The sequence below is a fragment of the Myotis brandtii genome, unplaced genomic scaffold (assembly GCF_000412655.1).
Source record: "Myotis brandtii unplaced genomic scaffold, ASM41265v1 scaffold321, whole genome shotgun sequence".
NCBI classification, from domain to species: Eukaryota; Metazoa; Chordata; class Mammalia; order Chiroptera; family Vespertilionidae; genus Myotis; species Myotis brandtii.
The window spans coordinates 1,126,140-1,134,715 of record NW_005362314.1 but is presented as its reverse complement, the minus strand read 5'-3'; the positions used below and the strand labels follow the sequence as shown (position 1 = coordinate 1,134,715).

General features: G+C 49.6%; 1 protein-coding gene across 2 annotated transcripts in view; it reads right to left on the bottom strand.

The window, feature by feature from the left end:
- Window positions 1–8,576, bottom strand: part of CERS4 (ceramide synthase 4) — a 28,962-nt gene that overhangs the window by 19,509 nt on the left and 877 nt on the right. The gene's annotated exons all lie outside the window — the stretch shown is intronic.

Below are 8,576 nucleotides of genomic sequence, written 5' to 3'. Positions count from 1 at the left end.
CATATTGTCAAATGGGGTCAGGGTCCCTGACTCTGTATTGTTCAAGGGTCACCATCACTTCCTAAGTTTCCTTGTGCCCCTTCAGAGTCCTCCCTCTTGCCCTTCCAGTGAAAACTGGAAGGAACTTTGACATTTGGGAATCAGGAGCCTCAGCATTCCACACGATGAAATATTAGGTATGCGTTTAAAAGAGGGAAGACACATGGATGAACCTTGAGGACATTATGAACCTTGAGGACAATAAGCCAATCACAAAACGACAAATACTACAGGACACCATACAGGAGGTCCTTAGGGGAGTCAAAGCAATGGGAAGTTATGTTTAATGTGATAAGAGTTTCAGTTTTGCAAGATGAAAAAGTTGTGGAGATAGGTTGCACAACAATGTGAACATCTCAACAATACTGAACTGTGCACTTAAACATGGCCAAGATGGTCAATTTTTGTTATATGTATTTTACCACAATTAAAAACATTTTGTAATTTAAAAAAATTATCAAAGGAGGGGGAAAGAAGAGGACAAGCTATGTTCACTGACTTGGGAGGATCATCGAACTAAAAAAATAAAAGCAGAGACACACTGATGGCCTGACACGTAGATTATGAAATGGACAACCACCAAGACTTCTGCTTCTGGTAACAGTGGAGTTAGCCACATCAGACCAGTCCTCTTAGAGATGACAAATTCTAGACTATCTATTAAAAAACAACTATAGCAAGTCCTCAAACAATGTCATTTCCGTATAATGTTGATGAAATGCTGTAGGAACTTAACTCTGTTTACATCAATTAGGCTTTGGTAAATTGGCTTTGGTATTCATCATTTCACTTAAAGTCACAGAACCGATCAATGTTAAGTGAGGACTTACTGTACCCGAATGCTCTGGTGCTGCAATGTCCAATGTGGGAGCCACTAGCCTTAATATGTGACTATTTACATTTCAATTAATTAAAATTAAAAATTAAATATAATTTAAAATTCAGTTCCTCAGTTGCACCAGAAACATGTCTACTCCACGGGCAGTGCAAACAGGGAACATTCTCATCGTGCACACAATCCTACTGAGCCGCACTGCTCGAGAGTGACCCAAAACATGGAGAAGGTGGATGGGAGTCCATACCTGGAAGAAGGGAACAGTATGGGATGAGTTTCCCATTTTTTATTGTTATTTACTGGAAATAGAAACTGGCTTGAAAAATGAGAAGACAGAGCCCACAGAGACCATGACAGCTCAACAATAGATGGAATATGTAAAAACAATGAGACAAAAAAAAGCAGCTCCAGGTTCTATACAAAAACTGTAAAACCTGAAGCATACATGTACCGGGCAGACTCCAACCAGCCCAACTGAGGCTAAAAGAAAGAGTGAAATTTCACCTGTCACCACCATGTCAAAACAGACTTTGGAGCTTGAATCCAGATAGGTTAATTGCCTGATAAAATTAAAAAAAAAAAATCAATGCTCTTCAGAGGAACAACAGAATCCAGAGTCTCAGCAACATATCTTTCACAATGTCCAGAATACAATCCGAAATACTTGCCACATGAAGAAACAGGAAAACATGACCCATACTCAAGAAAGAAGAAAATCAACGGGGACTGACCCTGAGGTAACCCAGACGTTGTAATGAGCAAATAAGGACTTTGAAGCAGCTATTATACTTAGTATAGTCAAGGATGTGAAGAAAAATGACCTCCTAATGAATGAACAAATAAGACACCTCAGCAGAGAAGCAGAAACTATAAAAATGAACCAACAGAAATTCTAAAACTGAAAAATACAATATTTGAAATAAAGTTGTGTGTGGGCTTTTAGCTCTGTCACACTCAAGTCGTCCCCCACCCACTGAACATGCTTTCTTTCTCCGGAGGCTTCTTGGCCAAGATCCCACCTTCCATCCCAGGCCCCTCCACACCCCCCGGACACTCAGCTACTCATCAAGTCCTGCAATTGTACCCATGTCCCTAGTTACTGTTGAGGAAGTCCCTGCTCTGCTGAGGCCTCATCTCTCCATCGCAATCATTGTGGCCTCTGCCCAGCTCTCCCTGCCTAGGGTTTTGCCTAGGCCACCACCCTCCATCAGCATCCATGCCATCCTTCTACCATGCACACCAGACTCCCCTCAGCTTTAAACCCTGTTAAGTGCTCCCACCGACCTGGCTTTATGCACCCAGGCACATCTTTAGTCCTTTGCATGAATGAACGTAGTTCTTCTAGTTGCCAAAGTCGTCATTCTGAATTTTGAAACTGCTGCCTTTTTTACACCACAAAATTCACATGACTCTATAGGAGTATTTAGATTGGTGGAGTAGTATGGGTCCCCATCTCCCCCAACAATAATGCCTTCCCTTTCTGCCTGCCAAATCCCTCCAGTTCTTCAAGAATGTTCTACACCAGGGGTGGGCAAACTTTTTGACTCAAGGGCCACAATGGGTTCTTAAACTGGACCGGAGGGCCGGAACAAAAGCATGGATGGAGTGTTTGTGTGAACTAATATAAATTCAAAGTAAACATCATTACATAAAAGGGTACGGTCTTTTTTTTTTTTTAGTTTTATTCATTTCAAACGGGCCGGATCCGGCCCGCGGGCCGTAGTTTGCCCACGGCTGTTCTACACACTTCTTCCAGGAAGCCTGCCAGATGCCCTCACACTGGGCTAGGGGCCCTTACCGTGGCTTCTCCTACCACCTTTCTCAGAAATTTTGGGGCAACTCTGTCTCTTCCCCAGTAGCCTGGTGATGGGGCCTGACCTCTCCATGTCCCCTGCACCTGACACAGGACAGGTGCCCAGAAGCTGGCCACCAAAGACGACTGAAAGGAAAAAGGCTAAGCTGAGACGCTGATTGGCTGCAGACACCCGGGCCTCGGAAAACAACTTAGCTCGTCTCAATCCTCCCCACTTCTCCCATCCCTGCCCCACCTGTGTGATTACACACCCACCAATCTCCTTCCAAGGGCTCACTTTTTCCCCCCTAATTCCATTTATTTTTAGAGAGAGTGGAGGGGGAGAGGGGAGAGAAACGTTGATGTGAGAGAGAGACACATCGATTGGCTGCCTCCCGCACACTCTGACTGGGGTAGGGGGTTGAACCCGCAACCCAGGCACATGCCCTTGACCGGAAATTGAACCTGCAACCCTTTGGTCCATGGCCTGATGCTCTAACCACTGAGTACACCAGCCAGGGCCCCAAAGGCTCACTTTTTTCTTCAAGTACATTCATTTTCAGATTACCCCCCACCCACTAAGAGACAGCAAGCTGTAGTGTCATGTGCAGACAGTGGGCATAAAACACAGTGAAAACAAGATGACATTCATTCCTGGCCAAATTCTGAAGGTCCTGAGGCATAGTTTTTATACCTATTTCTAAAATTTCAATTGGCTATGCTCACTTGAGCCCTGGATGAATATGGTCCAAGGTTGAAATAGGCTGACCCAGGTGAACAGTTACAGCCCTTTTGTCTCACTCCTGTCTCAATGCAGACATCACTGCAAGCATCTCTCTTATTGCATCAATACTCTTCCTGTATCCCTGGAGAATGTTCTGGAAACCCTGAACCCTCAGAGCCAGCTTTAAATCCAGGAACAACTCAGGCCGCAAGAAGAGGTCTTCTTCTGTGTTACTGAGATAGGCTCTTAGATCCAATAAACACATACTACTCCACCAATTTGAATACTTCTGTAGAGTCATGTGAATTTTGTGGTGTGAAAAAGGGCAAGTTTCAAAATTCGGAATGGTTACTTTGGCAACAAGAAGAACTACATTAAGGAGGCATGTGTGTGAGCAATCTGACCCCCCCTCCAAGAACCACCATATAATCTTGCAGTCCAGAGGCTCTTAGCGCCTGAGAAAACCTGGCACTCCACAGTGGAGGGGAAATTGGACTTGATCATCAGAAATAAGCCATTTGGAAAATAGTACTGCTATCTCACATCCTAAAGAGTCATGGCATTTGTCCTGGAAAATGGTCTATGAAACATTTCCTTTGTATCCAAAAGCAAAAGATAAACAATCTATGAAGAGAAAACAACAACAACATACATATGACCTCCTCAGAGAGGCTCAGACTACCTAAAGTAACCCCCCTACTCTCAACACATTTCTTGAAAATCCTAGGACTATGTGGGAATGTATTAAGTGTCCTCTCCCTGGTCTGACTTGCCCCCAGCTTTTCCCAATCTCCAGCTAGGCCCCCAGAAAGCTACAGCAGGTGTCCAGTGCCAGGAGTTTCTGTAGTGTGTATTTTGCGATGGGGAAACTGAGGCACAGGATGGAAAGTGGAAAGCTGGGATTTGAATCTAAGCCCACCTGTCTCCAGAGCCTGACACCCTACGCACCCTCCCCCCGAGTCCCTCCCCTTCCGAGCCAAGCCTCTCAGGAGGTACCTGGGATGCCTGTCATCCTTTCACACACATTTATTGGGTGCGGACTGTGCCAGGTGCTGGCTTACACTGGGGGGCCAGCAGGGTACTGACCGCCACAGGATTCCCACCACATCCAGAACCTCAGCTCTATGAGGGTGGGAGTGGAGAGGGCAAACAACATATATTTTATTAATTTGTTTCATGATGTCAGGTAGTAGAGAGAAAAATAAGGAAGGAAAAAGGACCAGGAGTTGATCAGTAAGGGCTGCAATTTTAAACAGGAAGGTCAGGAAGGCCTCTCTGACAAGATATTTGAACGGAAGAGGCGAGGAAGGAAGCCACGGGGACAGAGCAGTCTAGGCAGCTAGAACAGCTTGTGCAAAGGCCCTGAGTGATGGGGCTGGAACAGAGGAGAGAAGGGGAAGAGGCGAGGTGAGGGTAGTGAAGTGACAGCCAATATCTAACCAATATCTCAGATGGAGAAATGAGACTCAGAGGCAGACATTTCCAGAGCTTGTCCTGCCTGCTCTCTCCTGTCACTCAAGCTCCCTGTACCCTGCCATCTCAATAGTTTAGCCTGACCTCCTTGCTCCAACTGTGGTCCCATGGCACCTGCCAGGATCACGGCCATGGCTGAGCCAGGGCCTAAGGGAGCTGCTCTTAGGTGCACCCATCCCCATTTTGGAGGGTGATGGGGGGCGGGGGTGGAGGGAATAGTCCCAACCATGGTGTGTCTTGGCTCCGATTAAGCTTCCAGGGTCCATGTGTCCAAAGCCTCTGAAGCCGGAGGGGTTTGGGGAATATCTGGGTGAGTGCTGGGAGTGTGGAGGGTCACCAGGCCCAGGTGACCAGGCCTTTTCATAGGGTCTGTGTGTGAGTGTGGGTTGAGGAGGGGAGGGGTGTCCTTTTCCTCAACCTGGAAAGGGAGTGACAGTGGGCTGGTGGCAGGGCCATCCTCAGGGCCTGCCTAGGTTTTTGCTGCTTGTCCTGAAGGCGCAGTCAGACCCCTTCCTTGCCATCCCTGTGTCCCTGAGGGCTCCTATCACCTTTTTGAGAGCATCCTACCTTAACACCCAGCTCTGAGCCCTGTACAACCTGCCTGGCCTGCAGGCCAGCCACCAGTGGCGATGCCCCAGCCCCCATATCCCCCATCATTACCCTCCCCTGGCTACTTTCCTCCACTCCCTCTAGCCCCTCCAGGGAGTCTCCCAGGTCAGCTGAGCCCCACAAGTGCAGGGAGAAGGGGGTGGGCTTCCCTCCTGTCAGTCCCCTCAGCCTTCAGGGTTCCAGGACTTCAGAGCAGAATGACCAGTGCACACAAGGGACAAAGTACCAAAGCAATACCCCCTCCCTGCAAACCGCAAAGCAGTCCTGGAGCAAGGACACTCCAGGGTCTGCTGTTGCACCCGAGAGCCTGTCTCTTCATCTGCTCCACTCCCCGCCTCGCTCACTCTGCTCCAGCCACACCAGCCCCCTCACTCTACCTCTAACATGCCAGGCCTGGTCTGCCTCGGAACCTCTGAACATGCTGGTCCCTCTGCCTGAATGCTCTTCCTTCAGATGCCCACCCATCCCCAATCTGACGGGCTCCTTCTCATCCTTCAGGTCTCTTCTTATCACCTTCCTGCTTCCGTCCTCCCAGAACATCAGTTCCATGGGAGGGGGGAGATTTTACTTTGTTCACTACTAGTCTCCACTGTCTCCCAGTGCAGGGACTTTCGAAGTATAGGCTGAATGAAGGTGGAAGGGAGATAAAGCCAGGCATGGCTGGCAGGGGACCCCTACTCAGATACACATACTAGGACTTGGGCCAAAATATGGTTTTGAAAGCCCAGGAGGGCGGGGAGAAAGCCAAACTCCTGCTGGTTCAGTGTGGGGAACTGGTGTGAGGGCATCATATAACAAGGGTATAAAATCAAGATAGGGAGGAGAAAGGCCTCCTCTTTGCCACTGCGGTCAGAGACAGATTGGGTCTGAGGTGCAGATTCAGGTGCAGCTTCAAGGGTGGCAATAAAAAGCCCATTCTGAAAGGCTTGGGGGGTGGGGGGTGGGTAGAAAGGGCAAACAAATAAGGGAGTAAGACCCTGACAAGGGAGGGATTAGAAGCAGGGGATTGAGAAACATGGCTGAGGCTGACCTCTTCCTCCTTTAAAAAAAATTTTTTTTAGTGATTCCAGAGAGAGGAAGGGAGAGAGAGAAACAGCAATGATGAAATCACTAATCGGCTGCCTCCCACACGCCCCCCATTGGATCCAGCCAGAAAACCCGGTACGTGCCCTAACGGGGAATCCAACTGTGACCTCCTACTCAATGCTCAACCACTGAGCCACACCGGCCGGGCTCGTTCTCCTTTTTGAAGCCCTTGCTCCTTCGGCTTTATTTTTTTAAATATATTTTTATTGATTTCAGAGTAGAAGGGAGAGGGAGAGAGATAGAAACATCAATGATGAGAGAGAATCATTGATTGGCTGCCTGCTGCAGGCCCCTAGTGGGGATCGAGCCCGCACCCCGGGCATGTGCCCACAGGCTGACGCTCTATCCACTGAGCCAAACCAGCGAGGGCTCCTTTGGCTTTTGACTTGTCACCTACTCCTGGTTTCCTTCCGCCCTCTCTCCAAACTCCACCCCTCCACCCAAGGTGGGTATGTGTCCCAAGCTCCAGGCTTGCTTCTCCAAAGCCTGCCCTGCACCCAGCCGCACCTCACCTCCACTTGGACCTCCAGTAGCACCACAGAAACAGATTGCTAACTTGTACCTGAACCTGCTTCCCACGCAGCAGCTTCTGCATCCTATCCAACTGCAAATCTGCCCTGGACCCACCCACTTACTTCTCACACATCCACGCTTCCACCTGGTCCAGCTCCATCATGATCTGGACCAGTGCCCGTGCCTGCCTCCATGCTGGCTCCTGCAGGCAGCAACTCCCATGTACCCTGCAGTTCCTCCCCTCCACATCTTAGCTCACTGGTCTCTGCCCATTAACTCTTCTTTTTTTCTCTCCCTCTTCCCATTAGCTCTTAATCATCCTTACTAATGAGTCCAACAGCCACCTCCTCCAAGAAGCCTTTCCTGACCCCTCCCCAGGCTGAGTCAGGTCACTCCTCTGGGCCCCTACCCCCAGGCATTCTATTTTACCAGATGCTTATGGCCTATGAGCTGGACAGTGTGCTCACCTCTGAAGTGATGATTGTTATTATTCCCATTTTGCAAGGAAGAAACTGAAGCACAAAGGAAGTGAAGTCACTAGCCTGAGGGCATTGACCTCAAACTGGCAGGACCTGGTCTGTGGCAACTTCCAGACAACCACAGCAGGAAAGGGGACAGCCTGCAGTGCCTGGATAAGAGAGAACCTTGCCTCGCCACCCCCATGCCTGCTTCCCTGTGGGTGTCCCAGGGGTAGTGGGAGGTGGGAGGAGTGAACCAAGGCCTGCTCCCCCACCCCACCCCCCACCACCAACTACAGTCATCCTAGTGGCTCCTGTGCCAGTGTTCACTCCATGCCAGGCACTGAGCCAACTAAACACTTTGCATGCCTGACTCAATCTGCAAATGGCCCTGGGTCTGGAGATGAGTGCAGTTACGACTCCCACTCCCATTTCTCAGAACAAGAAATGGAGGCTCATGGGGCTGTGAACTCCCACTGGCACTGGAGTCTTCCCCATCTCCCCCTAGTCATGAGGCTGCCACTGGGATGGCCAAGCCCTTTCCTAGCCAAGGCTTCCTTTGACCTCCGACACTCCCAGGGATAGGAACTGCTGACCCATTTTGCAAATGGGCAAACTGAAGCTCAGAACCTTTCCCTGGAGCCAAAAGGCCAGTTCAAGGCCCAAGGCTCCCAGCTTATTTTCACTGCCTCTTCCCTCTCCTCTAAGACATCTTTGCTGGGAGCTAGGAGGGCAGGCAAGGAAGGTCCCGAGAGCCTCCTCCCTGCAGTCTGGCCAGGCCTGTGGGACCCAGGTGTGCTGAGTGAGGCTCTAGGCACTCACTGGTTTATTCACAGCAGCTGCTCTTGGAAGGGGACTGAGTTGAGGTGGGGATGCAAGGAGCTTCAAAGACAGCCCCATCCTCCAGAATTTCTAACTCAGATGGCCCCATGCAACAGATCCAGGCCGCCTCCATGGGGCCAGCTGGGGCTCAGTTGCTTGGGACCTTGCCTGGGCTCCCCCATCAGGTGGCATTCTCATAGGTTTTGCAAATCAGCCTTGGCCAAA